This window comes from Triturus cristatus, chromosome 2_1 (assembly GCF_964204655.1).
Source record: "Triturus cristatus chromosome 2_1, aTriCri1.1, whole genome shotgun sequence".
Taxonomy (NCBI): Eukaryota; Metazoa; Chordata; class Amphibia; order Caudata; family Salamandridae; genus Triturus; species Triturus cristatus.
The window spans coordinates 1,133,134,541-1,133,159,826 of NC_140581.1; the positions used below are offsets into that span (position 1 = coordinate 1,133,134,541).

General features: G+C 44.0%; 1 protein-coding gene across 10 annotated transcripts in view; it reads left to right on the forward strand.

The window, feature by feature from the left end:
- Positions 1 to 25,286, forward strand: part of WDFY3 (WD repeat and FYVE domain containing 3) — a 1,391,721-nt gene that overhangs the window by 141,756 nt on the left and 1,224,679 nt on the right. For 9 of the 10 annotated variants that reach the window (XM_085636566.1, XM_085636564.1, XM_085636563.1 and 6 more), the window contains exons 2-3: positions 5,499 to 5,713; positions 6,089 to 6,135. The exons of the other annotated variant lie outside the window; for it this stretch is intronic. The gene's annotated coding sequence lies outside the window, so the exon portion shown is untranslated. The remainder of the gene's footprint in view (positions 1 to 5,498; positions 5,714 to 6,088; positions 6,136 to 25,286) is intronic. 10 annotated transcript variants of the gene reach the window in all.

Genomic DNA, 25,286 nt, shown 5'->3' on the forward strand with positions numbered 1-25,286 from the left:
TGGGAAGCCATGAAACCTGTGGTGCGAGATAGACTCAGAGGGAGACTACGGGATGAGCGCAGCAAACAGCACAGGGAGGTAGCAGCGTTAGAACGCGAAATCCTGACCCTAGAAAGACACTACCTTGTAAACCGAGGGGAAGGAATACTGCGGCAACTGCAAGACAAACCGAAGGAGTATAGGGAGCATAGGGAGCTGGTCTCCAATGAGGCAAAGACGCAAGCCCTAGCCACGTTACACCGCCTGTATGATGTAGGCGACAAGTCAGGCAAGCTCCTGGCCTGGCTTAGCAGGAAAGAACAAGCCGCGAGGTGGGTGGAGCGAATCAGGGGAGATGGGGGAGGCCTGGAAACTACCGACTGGGGCATAGCAGAAGCCTTCGCGCGGCACTATGAGAACTTCTATAGGGGCCGGGACCTCGGGTCAGTGGAAGAGGCCTTACTTTATATGGAAAATCTGGATATCCCAGTCTTGGATGAGGAACTCAGCGCCCCTTTGGAGGCGAGAATCACACTGGAGGAGATCTCCGTAGCCATCACTAAATTAAAAACGGGGAAGACACCGGGGCCAAACGGGTTCCCGGCGGAATTCTTTAAAAAGACGGCTGACCTATTGACGCCCCACCTGTTGGCGCTATATGTAGAAGCATACGGACTAGGGAGACTCCCACGAGATCTAGCATTGGCAACCATAGTGCCGATATACAAACGGGGAAAGCCGAGGGAGGATTGTGCCTCGTACCGCCCCATCTCCCTCCTAAATATGGAAGTCAAAGTACTGGCAACAATTTTAGCGGCGCGCCTACGGACGGTGGTCCCAGACCTTATACGCACAGACCAATCCGGATTCTTGCCGGATAGGGCGACAAAACTCAACCTCCGACGGACCCACAACTGGCTCCAAGAAATACAAGGTAGAACGGAGCCGCACTGGTTCCTGTCCTTGGACGCGGAAAAAGCATTCGATGCGGTACATTGGCCCTTTCTCATGGCAGTGTTGCGTCGGTTTGGCTTTGGCCCCCATTTCCAGAAATGGATAGGGCTGCTATACGCGGCGCCGAAGGCGAGGGTACGAGTGAATGGGTGCCTATCACGCGAATTCCGGGTGGAGCGGGGCACCAGACAAGGATGCCCGCTGTCACCTCTCCTTTTCACTCTCACCATAGAAATACTGGCGGCCAAAATTCGGCAGAACCCAGAGATCCATGGCTTCAGGTGTACCGAGTCGGGGGATACTCAGGAAAAGATTTCGTTATATGCAGACGATGTACTGTTGTATATCACGAACCCCGAGATATCCGTAGGGCAGTTGTTCAGAGAGTTGGAAGACTTTGGGGGAATGGCAGGCCACACCATCAACTGGCATAAATCAGTCTTGTACACGCCACGGGGAGCAGTACAGGGAGTAACGCTACCGGAACGTCTACTCACCACCGCGGAGGGGTTCCAGTATCTTGGGGTATATGTCACCTTGGACAAAAGGCTCTCGTTCCAGAGAAATGTGGAACGAATACTGAAGGAGGCAGTGGAGGATATGACGAGATGGAGACAGTTGCCACTCACCCTACTGGGGAGGGCGGCGATGTATAAGATGATTACCCTACCCAAATTTCTCTACGCACTTCAAAATGAGTACTATCCGCTCCCGACTAATACTATCACTAGAATACACGCTGACCTGCGGTCATTCATATGGCTGGGCAAACAACCACGCATTGCGCTCCAGACACTCCAGCGACATCAATACAGTGGAGGGATTTCATTACCGAACCTGGAGGCATACTATTGGGCGGAACACCTGACCCCCATTAATGACTGGCTGCACGCACCGGCGGACCACCCAACCTATGCTTTAGAGAGGTACAAATTATCCATACACAATATACTTCACTATCTGTATGGGGGAAAGGCTGAGAGAACGCTCTTGCCAGCGACTTTGATTACGATTAGAGCATGGTCCCGAGCTACTAGATCCACGGGATGGGAAGGGAAGCCAACACGTCAGCCTCCACTGTGGCATTGTAAATGGTTGAAGGAACTACATAAACTGAGAGGCTTCCAAAGGTGGGATGACATAGGGATCTCCACTATTGGGGACGTGATTAGTAAAGGTGAGCTGAAGACGTTCGCGATGCTGCAGGCAGAGTTCGGATTACACCACACACAACGATACAAGCACCTGCAGCTAGTACACGCCTGGAAGGCACAGCAGATATCACTACAGGGCATACCGGAATACTCACCTTTGGAAGGGAGACTCCTACAGGAGCAGATGGTACACCAGGCAGTCTCGCTTACATATAAAACCCTCACAAACAACATGTTGGGAAATCTGGCGAAACTCAGAGATACATGGGAGGCGGACGTAGGGCAGCTAGAGGACTTAGACTGGGAGCTGATATTGATGCACCCCCGAGAAGTCGCCATTAAATCACGGCTGAGGCTGATCCAATTAAATATACTACACAGGGCATACTTCGACCGGAGGCGTCTCCACAAGATGGGTAGGATAGCAGACGCCACGTGTCTTCGATGCACTACGGAACAGGGAGATTTCTACCACACTCTATGGTCCTGTGAGAAAATTCAAACGTATTGGGCTCACATCTTCACAGAATTGGGGGAGGTGTTAGGAATGGAGCTAACACTAGACCCGAAACTGGCGTTACTGGGAATGGTGACCGAAGTAGACCTGCCGCGCCCACATATCATTTTCCTGGTGTTGGCGCTGGTGGTAGCGAAAAGGGACATTGCGAAATATTGGGGGGTGGCTGAGAGGGCGGAGATAGAGGAATGGAGGAGAGGTCTGGACCTCTATATGGCAGCAGAACGAGTGACATACAAAGCGAGAGGCTGTCCCAAAAAATTCCGAAAGATATGGAGCAAATGGAGGCAGTACCATGGCCTAGAGGTGGGACACATAGGAGGACACACATAGAGGGGTAGATGGCGGGGACGGGCGGGAGGGACCACCTGATGACGATGAGGGCCAGTACAAGACAGTGACAGTGATTCATTTGGAGATGCCGTACATGCGAGATGCTATATTAGGTTGGGGGAGGGGGGACCAGCACTAATGCATTATACAAGTATGACACCGGTGGACTGGTGACACATAGTTGGATGGACTTGGGAGCTGTCGGTCCACCCTGGAGGGGGACGTGCTATTAGTTCTGTGGGGGGGGGTGGGGGACGGGGGGGGTGTTGTGGGAGAAAAACAATACAAAAAGCAGGATCGTGGGGTTCCATGTGAAACGCGGAACATTAGACACATTTGCACTCTATTGGAAATACCTCGGTGTCGTGGCCCGGCCGCAGGGTTGTGTGCATAACGGCTATGATCTCATAACATGATGTAAGTTTGACATGATGGTTGGGACGTGCCACATTTGTAATTATTTTTTCATGCCTGCACAAAAATAAAGTTTATAAAAAAAAAAGTAATGGAGATGAAATCAAGTATCAGAAATGTTTCCTTGTAATTACACTTAATTAAAAAGAGCAGTGGCTAACATGCATTGCTCATACATATTTGAAAACCAATTCGCACAGATTTTATGAAGGTAAATAAGGCTTAGGCAAATATCTTGTAAGAGTGGTGTAAATGATATTTGGTTAAAAGCATGTAATGACTGTGGAGTCAGTTCTCATTGAAAATTAAGAAGCTTAGTGGAAAATGAAAATGGGATCACCCAGTTAAGGATGATGTTGATTCTGAAGGAGGGAATTTTGGATGTGAGCAAGTGCTTTTAAAAAAATGTTAAGCCTCCGAAATTATTTTAATAGAGCTTTTTAATCCCTACATTTGTCAGAATTAGCTATAATTATTTTATATGGTTGTCACCCTAGTTTTCTAAAACGAAAGCAAACAATTGGCCTTTCCTTTCCCTCATATGCAGTAATCTAAGATATTGGACTTTTGTCCTTTTAACTGTGGGAGACATATCATCAGTGCTAGAAAAGCTATAGAATTTCTTCTGGGTTTATTGGTTGAAAAGCATTTGTTTTAATGTATTGTACATGTTTATTTTTCTATACAGACATGTTTATGATTTAAGTGATCGATTTTGGCTACTTTACCCATAATATTTTTTACTTACATTCATTTCTTTAGTTGTAATAATCTTTTATTCACATTCATCTCTTTAGTATATGGAAAGTTTTCGAAAGCCACTGTCATGTAGAAAGAAGATTAATCTCTTGGAGAAGTTATAGGTATTTCTTCAGCAGCCAGAATTAATTTTTAATTTATGTATTTGTTTACCGTTAACTTTTCTTCCCACAAGCTGTAGAGTAGGATTAAAAATGGATTAGAAAATAAAGAAAAAACATAAATAATGTCCGTTAACAGGGCTATACAATACACTTCTGCTACAAAATACAATCCCGAGTGACTGGAGAAAGGTAGGATTCACACCTTATCCAAGGACTTGGGAATTGGTGAAAAAATCAATAATGCTTAATCAGTTTCATATCATTTTTATGTTTATAGGCAAGTACTACATAGAAATTGCGCTATAGGACAGTCTATTCTCTTACCAAAATCCTTTACTGTAGTACTCCTAAAGCACTGTTAATTTACTAGGGAATTTACCAAACTAAGCACGTATTTGCAAAGCCATTGAGTCTGACTTGCATTTTGAGGCCAGGCCAAAACACCTAAAAAAAATATATATATATTATTGCTTTCAGTATCTAGTGCATCTATGAGATACATAATTTGTGTGATGGTTTGAGATATGAAATAATCACTCATGCATGGCCATACAAGCACTTCATATGAGACAGAATGATGTACCTAGCAGCCAATATCATGTGTTGAAAGAGAAATACATAAAGTGGGCTTTGGTTCTTCCCAGAGAAGCATGTTTTAAATAAGTTGTACCAGAAGGAGGCCTTCAAAATAGCTAGACTATCAAGCCGGACCTCTTGGTGCGAGAAAACTCTGGTCCCGGCATAAAAGACATCCACCAAATAATCAATGTTTTACTTATAATGAGATGGCAAGTGGAATACTGAGTAAGCTCTAACTTGGGTTGAAAATAGTAGTAAAGCCCAATGATCCAGGCCTGCCAGATGTCTTGGGCTAGAGAGTGAAACATACTCCTTAGTAATGTGTTACTACCTAGCCTATGTTTCATTTTGTCTCAATATATTGTTATATTGTTCCTTGATTGGTCACGTCAGTCTTTCAGTAACAGCCAAAATGACTTGGTAATAAAGTCAGAGTTCCTTATATTATCAAATTTTTTTTTTTTTTTTAGAGTTCAACACTTGCCACATTCATTCAAAAACTCATATTTGAGTGCATTGATCAATCTATTTAGGGGTACATAATTAATGTTATGCAGTTGTGATCAATATTATTCATGGTGAAGTAGAATGCAATCTCTTAACACAGTCTGTATTTTATAGAAAGTCGTGTATTTTTAAGAGATGGGCACAGTAGTTTTTCCTACCATGTCAAACTCACAAATTGTCTGTTTCTATTTTTCACAGATTTTCTTTTCCTACATGGCTGACCTTTACTGGAGAATCTGCTGGGATCCTTGATTTCCCTGGGATTCCATCTCACTCCTTTACTCTCCTCCTTCAAATCTAATCATTCCTCTTCGGGAGAAATTTGAAGACCAATTTTAACTGTAGGAAGAAGCCAATTAGCCAATAAAGCAGTTCTTCTCAAGCTGGAAGGATGGCGATTTCCTGCCAGAAAGGTAAGATCCCGAAGCTGCTTACTGTAATTGGCCGTTGCCCTACTCCAGGCGCTTAAGGTTTCAAGACCATTTAGTGAACTGTTGTGAGAATATAGGCCACGGGAATGTTTGAATTATAAATCAAGGAGCTTTGAAACTCATAGGCTACTTGTCTGTGAAAAATGTATGAAATCGTGGAATGGCAGAGGACAACAGTTAATTACATTTTTATTTGATTCAGAGCTACACTGAGTTTGTTAAGGTGAAGGCTTTATTCCCAAAAGGATGATGGTAAATCACTTGTAAGCAGTTCTCATTCATTACATGAAATTAAAAAAAGGGTCATCGTTGTGGTTGCTTTGATTTTTCTTGTGACTTTATTTTTTTGTTTCCTAGGACTTTTTAAGGAGCCATGGCAGAGTACCATAGAAGTCCAATGCATGGTACGTATATTATTTGCATTACTTTGTATGTCATTAATCTGATGTAGAATGAGTCCTGTAGAAGGTATGCAGACTGATGCTCTGTCATATTTTACACTTTTTACAAGTATAGAACTACTACTACTACTTACCAGGAGTTTAATATATTGTGTTTGGTATAATTACAAGCTTGCCACTTTTTTCCAACACCCATGCTAGTTCTGGTGGATGAAATATGCTATTTGTGAGACACCTAAGGAAAGTCTGTAAAGAATCCTGCTTCATTTTTACGTCTAGTCTCACCTGCTGTCATTTTGTTAATTATGTGTACAGGATTGGTATATATGGTGTGCTCCTCCTTGGCATAACCACTTAGCACAATTGCTGCGGATTTTGTCTGACTGTCTTCTGTGTTTAGTGGTTGTTAACCTAGTGCTGTAATGCCCTTTATAGGGATGTATGACGTTACAACGCACACTTTTACAACGCATGCACTTACAACGCATTTTTTACAACGCATAATCCATTACAACGCATGACATTACAACGCATGACACTACAACGCATTTTTAAAAACTACCTTTACAACGCATTTCCATTACAACGCATACTACCTTTACAACGCATACCATTACAACGCATAATATTAAATTGCATTTAAGGTAAGTATTAGATAGTATAGGGGTAAAAGTTACTTTTCAAACTCCAGGGGGTGCAACAGTAGGGTAAGTGTTGGATAGTATAGGGGTAAAAATTACTATTCTAACTCCAGGGGGTGCAACAGTAGGGTAAGTGTTGGATAGTATAGGGGTAAACATTACTATTCTAACTCCAGGGGGTGCAACAGTGGGGTAAGTGTTGGATAGTATAGGGGTAAAAATTACTATTCTAACTCCAGGGGGTGCATCAGTAGGGTAAGTGATGGATAGTATAGGGGTAAAAATTACTATTCTAACTCCAGGGGGTGCAACAGTAGGGTAAGTGTTGGATAGTATAGGGGTAAAAATTACTATTCTAACTCCAGGGGGTGCAACAGTAGGGTAAGTGTTGGATAGTAAAGGGGTAAAAATTACTATTCTAACTCTAGGGGGTGCAACAGTAGGGTAAGTGTTGGATAGTATAGGGGTAAAAATTACTATTCTAACTCCAGGGGGTGCAACAGTAGGGCAAGTGTTGGATAGTATAGGGGTAAAAATTACTATTCTAACTCCAGGGGGTGCAACAGTAGGGTAAGTGTTGGATAGTATAGGGGTAAAAATTACTATTCTAACTCCAGGGGGTGCAACAGTAGGGTAAGTGTTGGATAGTATAGGGGTAAAAATTACTATTCTAACTCCAGGGGGTGCAACAGTAGGGTAAGTGTTGGATAGTGTAGTGTAATATTATGCGTTGTAATGGTATGCGTTGTAATGGTAGTATGCGTTGTAATGGAATGCGTTGTAAAGGTAGTTTTTAAAAATGCATTGTAGTGTCATGCGTTGTAATGTCATGCGTTGTAATGGATTATGCGTTGTAAAAAATGCGTTGTAAAGGTAGTGCGTTGTAAAAGTTGCGTTGTAAAGGTTGTTCCCCCCTTTATAGAGTATTAACTAAGGCTCTGACGTGGCAGACCTTTTAAAAGTGCCACTACATGCTGTCAGAGTTTCCTGTTCTGCTCTTTCCTGTGGCAGTCTAGTGCATTCTGGGAGTTATACTGTTGGTTTGCTTCTTTTGAGTCAGTTGGAGAAAAATAAGTTAGGTTAGTGGTTTGAAAAAGAAAATTCCAGTCTTTGAAATGTGATGGCTTGATGAAGTGGTACTAGGCAGCAACCTGATTTTCAGTCCAGGAATGGAGAAGTGAGTTCTGCTGCAGCAAATACAATCAATGGATATGTCTGCACCATTTTATTTGAATTTGTGATATAATACTACACCTTCTTTGGTTAAACTATTTTGAGTTAAGGGCAATGGGTGCTGTACAGCAATAAATTGTATACTAAGCCAATGTTTGTTGACTGACACATTTGTACCATTGACATGTCCTGCCTCTATCTGGCAACATAGATGTAACTGTGGAATATACAAGAAATGTTCCAAACCCCTGTATCTCCCTGGCTTCTAGATCCAAATGGTCCCACACTGAGGGGCTAATTATAATGTTGGTGGGTCAGTGTTGGACCCACCGACATGTGACCCTACGGTCCGTCCACCGCATTACGATACGGCGGGTGGAGGGACAATCCACTGTGCTTCTGACGGGCTCAAGAAGCCCGTCGGTGTGTCAGAAAGGCCACATAATCCCTAAATGACGACGGCTCCACCCATCCAAACCACTAGAACAATTGCTACTTCCCCATTCCTTTCAAACTAGGTCTGCCATCATAACACAAACCTTGAAGTAAACAGTTTGCCTTGGGTCGGACTACATAAGACACCATATTCCATGCATCTCATACCTATAACTTAATGAACAGTATTCTGCATTGTGGTTAATCCTCGGCACATATGAGAAAGCCTTTAAGACATGGGAAATACCATACTGCTAAACTTCCTTCTTCTTTGGCTCCCAGATATTATGAAGCCAATGGTGGTGCTCAGAGGCGCAACTAGAGGTACATTTCGGGGGGGGCTAAGAAAAAATTTCGGGGGGGGGGCTGAATCTTTAAGCAGTAGGCAGAGTGGAGCTGCAGGGGCTCTTAGAAGGGGTGAAACAACAGCGAGGCCTCATTAACATGCAAATGGTCTTTTCAAGATCTGTGAAGTGCTCGGGTGCGGCAGTGTGCGCGCCGGGAAGCTGTCTCATCCCGGGCTGGCACACACGAGGGGGGAGGGGGGGGGGGGGGGGGGGCTGAAGCCCTGTGAGTCCAATGGGTGTTGCGCGCCTGGTGGTGCTATTTCTATCGAGCATTCATTATTTTCTTCATGCCGCCACTTTTGTGGTTGTTTAAACCAGTGTAGTTCATCACCTTATATATATTTCATTCTTTGGGCTTGCTTTAACCCCTTCCATGCTCATGACGGAATGGTTCCGTCATGACCCACGGTTGAGCTGTGCTCATGACGGAACCATTCCGTCATGAACCCGCCCGCGCAAGATTCCGCCAGCACAGCGGCGGAATCTGCGCAGCATCGAAGGGGTTAACAGCAGCATTGCTACTGTTTGATGTGCAAGGGTGGGAAACTGTTGACATTAGGACCCAATGCACCAGAACTTTCTTAATCTTGATTAAAACCAAGTAGTGAATCACACACACTTATAGAATAATTGTTCTAATCATTCGGAATCGGTGGTGCCCAAGAAATTACTTATTGATGACTTTTCTTGGCCCTGACAAAATAGCGGTACCCATGGGGGTTACCGTCTGGAAGAGGCCGGGGAGCGGGTAGGTAGCCTTCAGTTCAAGATTCATAGACATTGAAGCAGAGATGGTCTGGCAGCTTTTGTGTCTATCGAATGGCCAAATGAAACCATTTAGTGACTCTATTTTTAACCTTGGGTAGCGGTATATTGTAAAGACTTGGGAGATGATTTGCATTCATTGGCATACTGTACATCCTTCACTATAAGGTTAAATGCAGATCTTCATTCTCTTTCTCTGCTCTGCCTGGATCAGACTCTGCTGGTGTCACCATTGCAGGGTTGGACTGGAGAGCTCAGGCTTTGTTTGACAAATGTATTTTTAGAGCAGGGTCAGAATGACTCCGTGTTGTGGGAGTTTTTAGAAGCTCTGCTTCGAGATTTGAGGCTCAGTGACTGACATTATTTGCGTCATCTCTTTTTCTGTTCACTTGCTAAAATAATGCCCGTCGGGCTTTTGATTCTGCGCGTTCATTTTGAATGTAATAAATGCATGTAGGTCGCATCTGTGCTATATATCTAAACGATGAAGATGCCTCTGTTAGAGACAGTCTTTTCTTATATTATTCCCCTTCCACGCCTACACTTTTTTCTTTCAAGAGGGATGGAGACTGCCCCAGTTGTTTAACGCGCTTGTTTTTTTTTTTTTTTTAAATGCCTGTTAACATTGTCCTAATTTCTAAATTTGTCTCCTCCTTTTCTTGTTCTCTCCTATGTTGTCAATATACCTATCCCCTACTGAATGATAGTGGGATTTGTCAACCTCTTGCTAGTGAGTGAGTGTGTGGTTTTCTTGTATGAGTTCCCTACTCCAGGTTCGATTACTTTTTTCTTTATTCTTGTATTTGTGAGCGAGTTTGTAGATTTATATAGCGCGACTATCACCCGTGAGGTTATCCAGTCGCTGTCCATGAACACAGGGAGTTTAAGTGATTTTCCCAGAATCACAGGATGTTACACCGATGCCAAGACTCTAACTCCAGACCCCAGCTCCCAAGTCAGCAGCTCTGGCCACTGCACCACATCCTCTCCCCTGAGCCACATCCTCTCATTTGTCTCACCCTACTCTGACTGTAGTACGTGAGGAACTATTTTTTCTCTTACTTTTTGCCCCTCCTCCTTCACTCTCATTTCCTGCCCCCTCTCATTAAAATCTTAGCCACCCCCGCGTCTGCTTGCCCCTTAGTCCCCTCATGCTCCACCCTCTGCTGTATCAGTGGCAGTCTTCTTTAAAACTATTTAACGTGGCAGCCCATGTGTGCGTATGCAAGGCGACCATCATGGATTATTTTTTATTCTGTAAGAAAAATTACTTATTCATGGCCGCCTCTCATGCCTGTGCACGCAGAACTGCCATCTTGGAATGCTTTTTCTAAATACACTAGAAACAAACATTGCAAGATGGCTGCTATGCACATGTATGCACTGTGACTATCTTGGAATAATTGTTCTCAAAGCAAGAGAAAACCCATTTCAATATGGTGCCGTGCATGCACAGTTATGGTGACCATCTTGAAGTGATCTTTGATGCAAATAAAATTATTCCAAGATGGAATCCGTGCTTGTGTTTGCACACAAGGCAGCCATCTGTGAGGGAATACAATAGTATAAGCAAAGCTAACAGGTCTGTACCACTGTGAGGCTTATTGGGTTTGCCAGTATTTTTCTTTGTTTTTTTTGCGTTGCCAGTATACACAGCTATTCACCTGCAAAAAACGCCTGTAAATACGCAGACGGCTTGGTGGATTTTCAGTGCTCAACTACAGCAGTTTCAGCACCCAAAATTATTTTTTAAAGAACCTTGGGTATCTGTCATGTTGTTTAGAGATTCATATTGTTGTGTTGTAATAGGAACACTTATCACTGTACCATAAATTGAGAACATTATTTCTGAGACTGTACCATCGTTCCACTTTGTTTCCTCAAATAGCTTTGTTGCAGGTTAATGGTTTTAGTTTAATTAGACTGAGTCACTCTCATAAACAAAAACAAACAATTAGTTTTAAATTAATATTTAAACCACGGGAATGATTTAAGGTTGTCTCAATCCTGGACAAATGAACATGTAGAGTGAAACATGTGATATGTCTCTTATGGTAGAAGCGTGTCCACAACAGCTGCCGTGGAACAGGTCTCAGGGCAGGAAAACATGCCTGAGGCAGACCTCTCCTTGGCACTGGACATTCGGTTAATACCAAGTGTGCAAATTGAGAAAGTGGTGGACATCAAAGAAATAGATTTTTGAAAAAGCCAGAGTGGGGAAGCAAAGGAATATATTTACACTAGCCCATTATATGAATCTTGGTAGATGAGAATTGGATTTGTGTACTCCATGGTGCATATCCTCAGTTCAATGTACTAATGACACCCTTTCCTTGCTTCTCAGACTGTTTCCTAAGACTTGGGTCTTTCCTTAATACTATGTTAGCTGTTTGTATTTCTGTTCTGTAGGTTTGCAGTGATTCCAAGTACCCTGTAGCAGGTCCAGGGTGTGTTAGCACTGGTAAAAATACAGAAAGCAATGAGGACACAGTGGCCTGCTTTGGTGTCAACGCAGGGGAAACTTCAGTATCACAAGTCCTGTTTAAACAAGTTAGTTTTGTTTGAAAAGATTGTGCTTGGTGGCAAAATCTGAATATCAAGTTTTGCTATGCTGGTTTCTGGGTGCGTCTGATTTTAACATATGTCTTGCAAATTGGGTACTTTATGGCTAAATGTGTTTCTCTTTACACAGTGCCTTTTACCATATTCTCTTTTGTGGCAAAATCCAAATGCCCTTGTAGCTCTGTGTGCTGTTCCTTATTACACATTAGTAACATGTTGGTTAACTGAACGTGTTTGAACAGTTGTCACTCTGGGATTCTGTGAATTCGCTCCTCGATTGTTTTGTTATGTTATGTTATGTTATAAAGGATTTTATAGTGCGCTCAATTACTCGAGAGTGTCCTGGCGCGAGCAGTTATCGGAGATCCTGAGAGACGGGAAGTTTGAATCAGCTAATTAAAAAGAAATGTTTTAAGTTGTTTCTTGAACGGACCGAGCTCCTGAATGCTCCGAATATTCAGAGGGAGAGAATTCCAGGCCAGCGCAGTTTTGACAGAGATAGACTGACCTCCCAGCCGAGACCTACGAAAACGGGGGATGATCATCATGTGTTGGGTGGCTGATCGTAAGGCTCTATTAGGGACATAGAAGCTAAACCGCTTCCTTATGTATGCAGGACCCAAACCATGCAGCGCTCTGTGGGCCATCGTAAGAGCTTTAAATTGCACTCTTTGGTCCACTGGAAACCAGTGCAGGTCACGCAGATGCTTTCACACATTAGATCTTCTAGAGATGTTAAATAGAAGTCTGACAGTGGCGTTTTGAATCGTTTGCAATTTTCTCAGCAAATAGCCGGGAATGCCGCAGTAGAGGGCATTGGCGTAGTCCAAGCGGGAGAGAATGAGTGCCAGAGTGACCGTTTCCTTTGCTTGGCTAGGAAGAAGAGGAAAAAATCTTCTAAGAGATTTAAGTATGCCAAAGCAAGCACCGGTAAGTTTCCTAACTTGCACCGCAAAGCGGAGATCGCCGCCGAACCATATTCCTAGGTTCTTAGCGGGCACACCCACTGACTTCGGACGAGAAAAGTCATTTGGCCACAGATTTACATGAAAGGCAGGAGGAAACGAGCCATATAGCAAAACCTCAGACTTATCCTTGTTGCACTTCAGTTGGGCACGTGCAAGCCACTGAAACACGGAAGAGAGGCAATTCTGCGCTCGAGAAGTAGACAGGTCACCATCGTTCCACGTGAATAGGAGCTGGGTGTCATCGGCATAGGCTCCTCGATTGTGTCCAAAAGTATGTATAGAAATATAGTAAGCATAGAATAGTTATTTTTATTTTTATTTAAAATGTCCACCGAAAGTTTGAAAAAGTGTGTCGGGAGGGAGGTATGAAGTCCATATTCTAGTTTGACTGGAGGCAGTGCTAGGAACTTATTGATAAGCTGTTTGTACTTGAAGTTAGTAAGGCGCAACCTTGTGCTGCTGTGGAAGTAATTGATGCTTCCGTTTTTGTGTACAGAGGATCACACCAATGGCTATAACTTCATGGCTGCATGTGCATATTATTTGTATTTCCATAAAAAAAAAAACGAAATATTTTTTTAAGTTTCAAAATGTCCTTTATAAGTGATTGTTCATTGAAAAGTGGCCCACCTAAGTAGAATACTTTCACTATGGTGTAACCCCCTGTATTAAGCAGCATGACCTCAAAGAAGCAGTTACTACTTTGCTAGACCCGTTGCTCGCCTTGTCTGTTAACTCTTATGGACTCGGCTTGGGTCTAATTGAACATTTCAGTTATTGAAATGTGTCCTCCTCTTTTCCTTGCAAAACGTTGGCATTTTAATATCTTATTTGAGGTCCGACTACATGACAAAGGTGTGTGGCAAGTTATCACGAAGAAAATTGGATCAGGACACCGGTGAAATAGTCTGAACCACAACAATGAAAGTGAGACCCAGACAATGAACAGTCAGCCACAATTCATTAGTTACAACTCTTTCTATCATTTATGGATGCACTGGTATTTCTAGTACCATGCACCTGACCCCTCCGAGTTGCAAATCTACTCTTACCTAGTAGAAGTCAGTCTGTGAGGTCGATATTAAAAAATACAGTATTGTGGTAGGAACACCAAGGAGTGGAGGATCAAAGCAGTCAAATAAAAAAAGGTCTTTAATATTATCTCATGGCACAAGAAAAAAAATATTTTAATAGCATAGTAAATTTCCACTCTCATAGTACTGATTTAAGAAAAGAATAAAGACAAATCTCCAAAACATTTTCAATATTGCATCTAGCAGGAAGGACTTTAAACATATCTGCCCAGGTCATTAGAAGGCTTGCTAAAGGCAGATACAAATTGAAAGCGATGACTTCAGAAAACACACGTCTAGTAGCCATTGCAGAAAAAAAACGTAGCTGGAGTTTTCTTTGTCCAAATGTAAGTCCTGCTCGTTCCGGAGATTAGAACGTTAAAATTAATACAGCTTCTAGATGTTACTAGCAAATGAGGGTTCCTTGCAGCGATTATTGGACTGGGCACATTCCTGCGATCCTATTGGTTGCACGCAAATATGTTATTGGGTGCTGGTCATCGATCATTGAGTCTTGATCCTAATCCCAGGCTTTTGTACAATGAATTATAAGGGTGATCCCCTTTGTAAAATTGCTGCTGGCCATTGGATTGGATAACATCTTGGATATTAATATTTCAACAGAGAAAGCAAAGTTGAATTTTAGGTATTAGTCTGTGTGGAACGAAACTGCCATGCACCTCTTATTCTTGAGTAGACTACCACAGGGGAATGTGAGGCCTGATTTAAAGCATGATGTCCACGTCTTCAGTCCAGATCTTCAAAGACATAAAAATTGCTGAGTGACTGCCAGGAAATATGCTTCTTTGATGGTGCAGCATCTAATTCTTTATAGAATTATGTAAATAACTCAAAAAGACAAAAATATGGCATATTTCTGTGATTATGTGGTTCTAGAATAAGGTTATAAGGAGATGAGATTTGCCATTGGATGCCCATGCATTTCAAAAGAGATATTTTCTTAGAGGGTGCTAAATATCCTAAACGTGTTCTAGGAGTGTAAGTGGCAAAGTGGCAAAATAAGTGAATGAATACAGAAGGCACGGTTTGCGCATAGATGAATGATCTAGGCAGCGCAGAGGCTGTGCTGAAGACTAAACACAATGTACAAGTGTTAGAGCTGACAGAGAAGGCAGTATGCCTGAGTATACTTGTTGGTTATTGTATGTATGTATGGTACTTGTGTATTTTTATCAATATCTATGATTATATACGAAGAACGTTGAGGTCAAAGAATAAGGCCAAATGAGAGTCAAAGTAAAACAAGCATTGGCAAAAAAAACAGTAGGTTTCACGTTAGACCTATTAGCCTTGCCTATGTATGCCTAACAAAAATAGAAAAGACTGAAAAGCCTGCAATTACGCAACGTGCATGCATGTATATGCTGTTTGTGGCTATATCATTCTGAATGTATGTGCATGCATGTTGGCTTATGCATGTACATGCTACCACTGCACGTGCATGTGCATACAGAATGAGGCGGACACATTTTTTGACATTATTTAGCTTCCTAAGATGACGATTGATGGGTTGAGCAGTAAATTGAAAGGGAAAGTCATTTTTTTTTTACTTGGGCCTGAGCAAATCGGAGCTGCCATAAGCCAAAGATTTTAAATGTAACAAAAAAGAAAAAATACAGTTCATCAGGAGGGGTGGGGGAGCAACTGAGGAGTGGGTAGGGAGGATGCAGGAGAAGTTAAAATGGGTGCACAGGAGCAAAGGAAAGTAGACGGGTAAACAACAGAGGAGCTTGAGGTGAGCAGCCAAAGGAGGGGGGCAAAAAAAACCTGGGTAGGTGAAATAATGAGACGGGTGTGTCAGGGCGGAGCAACACAAAGTGTGTGGAGAGAGTGGTGTCTATTGAGGTGGGGAGGAAGCAGCACACGCGAGTGAGCAAGAAACTCCTGCACTCTTAGAGAGTGCCTAAATAAAAAGAAAATAATCCCTCAGTGTGGGAAGGATATAAGCCATGCAGTGAAAAGAATGGTAAAGAATCTATGATCCAGTGGAGGGGCAAACACAAGAACAAAAAGGAAAGCCATGAAATTTAGAAGCAGGCCAATAAGTGTAACAAGAAAGCCACTGAGCGGTAAGCAGTGGGCTGGCTCTAAGCCCACTGTAAATAACTTTTTTGTATCATACACATGAGGTCTCAAGCAAAGACAGTTAAAAGCAGTGTTCTAAAAATATACTTTTGCTTTAAAGGTTTAGGCCATTGGTACAGACTTGTTTGGTTAGATTTGTTATACATTGGGAAATATTCAAATAAACATGCTCATAAGTGCTAAGAAATATAGTATGTGAATAAAGTAAGATGTTGGTCAATATTTTGGACTTTTGAATCGTTGTGAACTTTTATGGAGATATTTTTCAATTTTTTATATCTTTTTCATGTCATTTGAGTGTTCGTTTACTAGCAACGCTCTAAAACCAAGTTGTCCATGTTCTGTTTTCTAGAGTCCAGGTTGCTATTCTCTCGGTACTTGAATCGATTTTGAACTACATGAACTATGTTGCCTAGCATGTTTGCTTTTCATCTGCCTTATTCACCAGACAAGGCTTTCTCCAACTGGACTGGTTTGTTCAGTGGTTGACATTCCAATACGTTAAGATTTGATGTGACATAATGCTTTGCAAGAAGTCCTGCCCTTGAGGTATTGAAGAGCAGTAGTATATTTGTTTCTCTTTTGAACTATTCAATTCAATAAAACTTTATTTCGGCTATCAAAACCATAAAAGCACATGCAGAATATCAGAATAGATGAAAAATTGAATTAATAAAATTACCATTAGAAGATTTTTTACATTAATAACTTCACCCAAAAATATTTTTCTAAAAACAGTACACATTGCATTCAAACAAAAGAAATATAAATAAAATCTAATTATTACTTACATGAAGAGCGTCCCCGCCTACGAATCAACCACATTGCCCCCAAAAACGTGGCTACAGTGCATGCATAGACCGATTGACAGTCTGATTTCAGTATGCGAAGGGCGGTACTATGACTGCTTATGCCTAGTTCTTTACATAAATGTGACAACCAATAAGAACGAGCACAAGCATAGGCAGGACAAGCAAAAAAAACATGGGGTACAGTTTCCCTCGAATGATTACATCAACACTGGCCAGGGAGTCTATAGGCGTCCATTTGTGGGTAAATACTTTAAGCAGCAGTGTACCTACTCTGAACTGAAAGTATAACTTCCTATCCAATGGTACAGTAATGTGATCCCAAAACTGTTTGTATACCTTACGAGGCTTAAAATCTATAAGATCATCTGTCAGACTGGCATTTGTTACTTTATTAAATTCGTCAGCCTCTGCTTTGTTCTTCCTTTGACAAAATGGGAACTACCAAAGGGCTTTCTTACAGGTTTGCCCGCCCAATAGAGCAAAGTGACCGTTGGATGTTGTTAAGCCAATTTATTTTGTTGGAGCTGTCAGATTTTATTACATCCTGTAGGCTTTGTGGATAATAGTTTAATGAGGGAAATACATCCCAGCGGAATTCCCATTCTGCTCAGCGTTGAGTGTAGGAATGGCCATTCCAGGGAATAATATGCTTTTTCAGCATCCAGCAAACCACTGCAGCCGGGACAGTGGTTGAGATTTTATAAAGGACTGCAAAAAGTGTGCGCAGATTCATGGCAGTAGATTTATGTGGGACAAAACCGTATTGAGCTGGGGATATTATCTTGTCTAGTAGGAGAGAGAGCCTGGTGGCTAGCATTTTGGCCAGTATCTTATTGTCAAAATTTAACAATGAAAGTGGACGATAGGAACCGCATTGCAATGGGTCTTTTCCTGGTTTGGGGAGCAATATTATGACAGCTTCGTGAAGCGTGGGTGGGAGAACACCGTTCTCCAATGCCTCCTGATAGACTTCTAAGAGATATGGGCCAAGCAGATGCAATATACTTTGTAAAAACTGCCCGAGAAGCCGTTGAGGCCAAGCGCCTTAGAGCCATCCATTGCGTCTATCGCCTGCATAATCTCTAACCGTGAAAGTCTCAGCTAGGAATTCTTGATGTGCCGAGCCATACCATGGCTATTTAGTCCAAGTAACTATTGCTGTCCGCAGTGCCTCCCACGACCCGTGATGCGTACAGGTCAGAATAATAGGTAAGTACTACTTCTTGAATGCCAATGGTGTCAGATATATATATGCCGTCAGGGCATTGGAGAGCAGAGATGTATGACTGGCCACTCGGGGGCTACAGTAGTCGTGCAAGTGTGCGACCCGGCCTTTCTCCCTACCTGTATCGCCGTGCTACCGCATATTTCCCAAGATACCGTATTTCGCACTCCGTCGCTTTGTGATATTCTGTCAATAGTGCAGCCTGACACTTTAAACAGGACGATTGGTGCTGCAACATTTGGGTGTGATCTAACTCTGATAGTTGTTTCTCTAATTGGAACAGTTAGCACCGTAGGTCCCTGAGGATGGCAGCATGTTTAGATATACAAAGCCCTCTTATGTAGGCTTTAAAGGCCTCCCATGGTGTGGTTCTGGATTTCACCGTCCCTTTGTTAAGCTCAAAGTATTCCACTATTGCTGTTCGCAGTTCAGATTGAAATAGTTCTTCCCGAGGGCCATTTTGGGGAATCTCTACTGCCTCTCCACCCCTCTTCCCCCCGCCCCCCCCAACCAGCCTGGGGATACACAGCTTCAAGAGGACCGTTGAGTGATCAGACAGATTGTGCGGCAGGTGCTGCATTGAGTCAAGCCATTGTATCAAGCTTGGTGCGAGGAGCCAATAGTCCAAGCGAGTCCAAGTGTTGCATGGTGTGGAGTAGTGCTTGTAGACTGCTTGCGTGGGATGTTGATGTCGCCAAGCATCCATTGAACAATATGTTTCCCTAAGATCTGCTAATGTGCGTCTGGCTATGGGTTTTGCATCAGGAGTGTTTGCCATGCTGTCCTGTTTGGGGATCAAGCAGTAGGTTAAGGTCCCCCCCCCATGCACACCTGGTCCACATCCATGTGGTCTATTGAGTCAGAAGGTCCAGGTAAAACTCTGGGTCATCGGTGTTTGGGGCATACACATTAACTTAAAAGATAATGTTTCCTAGTAGGCAACCTTTCACCAACAAGTATCACCCTGCAGTGTCGGCTCATACCGCCATCATCTGGAATGGCACGCACTTGTGAATCAGTATAGAGACCCCTCTAGCGTATGTGCTATAATCCGCAAAGTATCAATGTGGGCCCCATCCTACAGCAAAGTTGGTAGGTGTGGTGGGAAACAGGTGTATTTCCTGAAAAAAAGTGATGTCGACTTGGTGCCGCTGTAAGTAATGCACTACCTGTTTGCCCTTGCGTGTATTGTTTAGCCAATATATATTCAAGGTCATTAGTGTCCTATTGGCAAAAGGGCAGATCCCGTCCTCTGTTCTCATTGCTGCACTAAGAAGTTTGGGATGGACATATCTATAGACATTTGTACGGTTTTAGCAACATTCATAAGAACAAGTGATTGTAAAACAATCTGAACGTTCCCTGTCTCCCACCCACCCCACCCATCCCCATAGCTACGGGGAAGTCCATCCCAAATAGACTTTCAAAATTCGACACGTTGGCAACATATACAACTGTTCAAACAATGAGGTGCGAATACACTTGGGGGGAGGGGGTGGCAACTCTATGCCGGTTCCCCATTCCCTTGTTGTGTAATTAGCAATGCTACATACCATGCACTAGGTGTTTAAACTTAAGCACTCTTAGAAATATTGCCCATTTCGTAATCTGATGCAGTACTCCGTTACAGTGCGGCCATAGAGCCAGGTCCCGGCAAGGTGGCTAGCTAACAAAAAACAGGTCCACGCTGGCACCAGAGTTAGAATGAGGGGGGATCGTTTAGGAGAGGTCATTTGGCGTGTTCCCTGCACCTTGGAAAATGTGCGGCAAAATTCCTGCACTGCTGTCAGGGTTTCAAAAATCTGTGACCTGCCTTCGATGTCCACCCTCAGACGTGCTGGGTATAACATTCGATACTTCAGACGCAAGTTGTGGAGAGTGGCCTTGACCCCAGTATATTTTCGGCAGGCATCCTAGACCAGTGGCGGCTGGTGACATTTGAAAGTGGTGAGGGGTAAAATCAGTGGTGGAGCACACCGCGCGAGCATTTAAAAACACATCTAGTGCAGAGCCATCTGCAGTCGGCACCCTGTACAGCCAGGCCACATAAACACACGGTTTTCTTCTCAACTGTCTGCTGAAAGACTATTGTGCGAGACATGTCCATGTTACTAAGACAATACTATTGTCTTAGTAACATGGACACGTCTTGCTTAACTGACTTGAACTGTAGATCGCAGCAGATGCCAGGAGCCCATACAACTCGCTGAGCTATTTTCCCGGTGTGGCTCCATTACTACGGGAAGGGAGTCAGTTCAGCAGACACACTCAACGCAAAATCAAGGGAAAGAGGTAGACCAAACACGAAACACTGCAGATTTAACATGTGGAGCAATTATACATTCGGCTCCGCTCCTGGGTTTTAGATGATCATGAAGCTTGCATCTAAAGCCCAGGCCAGGCCCCATGGCGCCGTGTCTCGGTCACGGGGATGATGATTACTAGCTACCCATGCATGCACAAAAGAATACAGCTTTGGGTGGACCCCAAAAACACCCAACATTCTTTCTGACCCTGCTAGTGAGCAACACGCCATCTTGTAACCCACTGGTTACTACGACACTTGCGATTCATTCAGGACTTCTACACCACACAGACACACTATGCATGGATGCTTGCAAGCACCACTTGACTGTAATGTGCAGTGGGCTGTGTTTGATGTTTTCTGGGTATCGCAACACACCTTAGTCATAAATAGTGGAATGTCGTCACTCGTCAGCACATGCTGATGATGACGTCGGTGTCTCAGGATGTCACGTAGCGCGAAGGCATTTCTTTGGCACGCTAACTTAGCACAGTGTGAATATGCAGTTTGTGGTATGATATTTTCTAGTATCACCACTGCGTTCAGCTTAATAAATATAACAGTTAATGGGCCGCATTCCCAAAAGAACTAATGAACTATCGGCAGATTGTCTTTAAGAACAATATTTCTGTGTGTCAAAGTCTACTCAATCATCGCCAACTGCTTTCACAAATGCATTTTCTCTGGCAATTTCACATTCAGTCGATCACCTTCACTGCTCGTATCTCTATTTATTTTCAGACTTCCCCATACAGCATGTGGTGAAAGAACAACAATTATATTTTCCAAGCAAGTTCAGTGGCCGTGATTGCTAATTTCAAACCGGCCATCTGTCTTATCGCGGATCATTCTTTATCTAATGCAGGCCTGTCACACAATGTCTGCCTGCTTCCTTGGAGTAATAAATACTCGACACCCAGTTGCTTAAAATTCTGTCTTGCTCCTGATGGAAAGTGGAAAACAAAAGTTTGCTCATTTTTTCCCCTCCATCTTGTAGGCTGGCTTCTGAAATGGGATGTGCGTAATTAAATTCGCATTGCGTGGTGGTTTACATTTCGTTTACATTCTCTTCACTCATTGTTCTCTCGCTGAAGGATAAATAGCCCGTCGAGGACATTCGTAGGACGGAGTGCAGCAAATGTCTGAAGTGAATTGCCCGCGCTGCATTATCTGTTCTGGCGTGGCAGGCCCGCCATGGCCGCTGGCCTGTACTAACGCTATTGCCACAGATAAGAAAGATATCATAATAAGCCAAACTATCTCCCCTTATTCCTCCGCTCCACCATCAGAGAGAGTAGACTAACACACGCAGGCCTATAAGTTAAAAACTGCTCGCCTGGGGGCATTACCTGGTGAACTGCCCGAGTTCACAAGTCTACTCCGGACAGCAACCTGACAGCCTGCAACCACATGAACTAGCTGTTGCTGCAGGGCCCGACCGGTCCGCTTCCTTCAGGACCGACTGACTAAGGCTCTTTGACCCCGGCTTTCCGCTCCGCTCTAATGCAGTCTGTGATCGTCCGTCTGGATAAAATGGCTGCCACTCCTCCAGCTGCCGACTCGCGCGTGCGGGAAGCAGTCTGAGCCTGCGCAGACGGTCACTCGATTCCTTGGCTGTCCGCCTGCCACACCCTTTCCCAACTCGTCACAGGGTGGGTCCCACCACGCCCTGTGACGAGTTGGGAAGGGGTGGGGTGACACCATGGCAAGCTCTCCTCTACTCTCTGATTGACGTGGAGAGTTAGCGATCCCGGGCTTGTATTAAAAACACCCGGGGCTAACTTAACCTCCACGGCATCAGGGGGTGGAGACTGGGCCTTGCAGCTAGGTCTTTGCCGAGCTGATGACATCACAGCCTTCAGGGCTGTGAGGTTGTCGGCCCGGCAAACACATAGCAGGCTTCTTTGGGCCCGGGAGCAGCAAAGCAACCACTCAGTCACGTGATGTGACTTAGTGTGAACAGCGGAGCTGGCGCGGCGATATTGGTGAGTGGGCAGACTACTGCAGACTCAGAGACAGTGCTCTGTGTTCTTTGGGATTTTTTTTAATTAAATAAATGTGATCTCTATTCTTCTCTTGCAAATGAAAAAATGTACCTGGGGCGGAGCCCCGACGCCCTCAAAGAGAAACCGCCACTGTCCTAGACCATAACTGCGAAGTCCAGAGAGAGATCGATGACTCCTGGCAACTGAGAGGTCCCTTCTCCCTCGCCAGTCGCAGAGCTGTGCCTCTGTCCTTAAAATTGAGGAGCTGGGCAAATATCGGGCGAGGGGGGCATCCTGGATTCAGACGTGGCTCCAGTATGCAATGCGCCCTCTCTACCATGAACGCAGGAATAAATGGCTCTCAGACAAACAGAACGTTCAATAGTTGCTCCACAAATCCATCAAGTCGTCCTCTGTTTGTGGATTCTGGGATACCCAGTATGTGGCTGTTATTGCGTCTACTCCTGGCCTCTCGATCTCCGTTTTTCATAGCCACTGTCTTCAGGAGTTTTTCCATGCGTTCCAATCTTTTGGTCGTCCGGGCAGATCCGTCTTCTAGGTCAGAGATCCTACACTCCGCAGTGTCGAGCCGTCCCTCATACCAGTCCAGGCGTGCCCCCATCGTGTCTAGGCGCTTATCCAATGGGTCAAAACCGGTATCCAGTACTTTAAACCCCACTCTAAGTTCCACCATGAGGGCCTCCACCAAGGGTGGGGTAGCTGTATTGATGTCAGGACGGTTCCCACCCTCTGTTATCTCCGATCCAGGAGTCTCCGCAGCACCCTTGGCCTTATTGAAGTTCAGCCTGCGCTGTTTGAGGTCGCCGCGTACCATGTCTCTCCACACGCCGACGCGTACACTGCTTGCTCCTGGGCCAGTCGATTGTTGTCGACGTCCTCTGCAACCATTCAGCCTCCCTCGTTAGTCAGATCCAAGGATGTGGCGGTCCCAGACTGCCCCAGACGGCCCAGCATCCCTGAAGCCGGGCGCAGAGTCACTCCATATCCGTGGCCGCTCTCAGCACCATGAGGGCAGCAGTGGTCATCAAGTCCCGCAACAGCTGCATTTATGCTCGCGCCGATTTTTAACCTCTCCGGGCCCCGCCCCTGCTGCAGCTCATCTCCATGTCTTTTCCGCAGCCTGGGTGGCGTTGAGAGCCCTGTGCATGCCCAGGATCTTGGGGAGTTCGGCGGAGCTCCAAGGCTGCACGGCCATCTTGGTTGGCTGCTTGGCCACACCCCCATATTTCTGTAAACTTAGTGAATTTTACTACTCTCCACTGAGAAAATCTGTTATCATAGAAAATAAGAGTGGTAAAAATTGTATATTCACCTCCCAATCAGCCTACTTATTTTACAAATGTATAAAGTACGGGGCTTTCTCCTCTATGTCCTGCAACCTGACTCACTAAAATCACACATCGAGACTGAATTTTCTGCTATACACGTGCATATTTGTCTCGCGCGGTGGCTGTAAAATGGTGAGCGGTTAACTTACGTCTGTTCTTTGTCCAGCGTGAGTTGAAGGTGAAGTGATATTGCAGTCTGGAAAGCAGGTGTATATGTAAAACGATGGCCTGTTTGTTTAGATACCTTTTGTAATCTGGTTTACGTGCCCAAACAAATAAGAGCGCGTTCCAGTCTATCTAAAAATGACATAACATCCTGCATGGATTTTGGATCCGATTTATCCGGGCCTTCCCAAAGGTACCCAGCATGCAATGTGGCGAGCAGTGTTGAGCCATGAATTATCACGTACTTGAACATTTGTCTGCATTGAAGAACTAAGTGGGTCCTCCTCATGGTACTCCTTGTGCTATTTGTAAAGTGTGATTTCTCTGCATGTTCATTTCTCCCAAAAATTATGTGAAAGCGAATGTGTTATTTTTTCCGGCCCATGCTTTTATAAAACTTTACTTTCTAGTTTTTTTTACATCACACGAGTGTACCATGTCAGAGCGTATCTGACTTCTCTGTAACGAGAACAGCAAAGAAAGTAGCTAATATGGGACTTCAAAATATATTTTTTGGGGGGTGGGGTGGAGAGTTTGTGCGGGAACTCACTGGATTCTCACACACCACTACTGAGCAGATGTCCACCAGTCCATTATGTTGGTGCGCGCTCTATCTTCATGCAAGGTTTTGGTGTTAATCTGTGCAGCAGTTTTTGCCATGTTGCAGGAAACAAATTGTGGTAATTTGAATGATAATTCACAATGAATGACGAACCATCAACATGAAAACTTTTTTCAGTTTCATCAGATAAGTAATAATCAATCATAAAATACATATTTTTAGGAAGTGACTTAATGAACTGTAAGCACCAGCAATGGAATTATGAGTAAAGGACGACATTATGAGGCATGGTTGACTGAATTATACAATATCAAAATACACATGCCCCATCGTCTCACATGTCCATTTATATTGGCAGTCACATAGGGGCCACATGTACAAGTGTCTGATTTTGTGTCTCACAAATTGCGATTTTTAGTGACTCGCAGTTTACGAGTAGCAAAACCTGATGTACAACAGGGTCTCCGACACTGTTTGCGATTCCCAAATGGGTCGCAAAGGACCTGCCTCATCAATATTTGTGAGGCAGGTCGCAATTTGCGACCCCATTGGGAATGGCCAGCACTCACAGGGATGGTGGTCTGCTGGGGTAAGTAGCCACCATGTCTGTGACTGCTTTTTAAATTTGCAGTTTTCCTTTTTTTTTTTTTCTCAAATGCTGTCCATTTTCCTCTGAGGAAG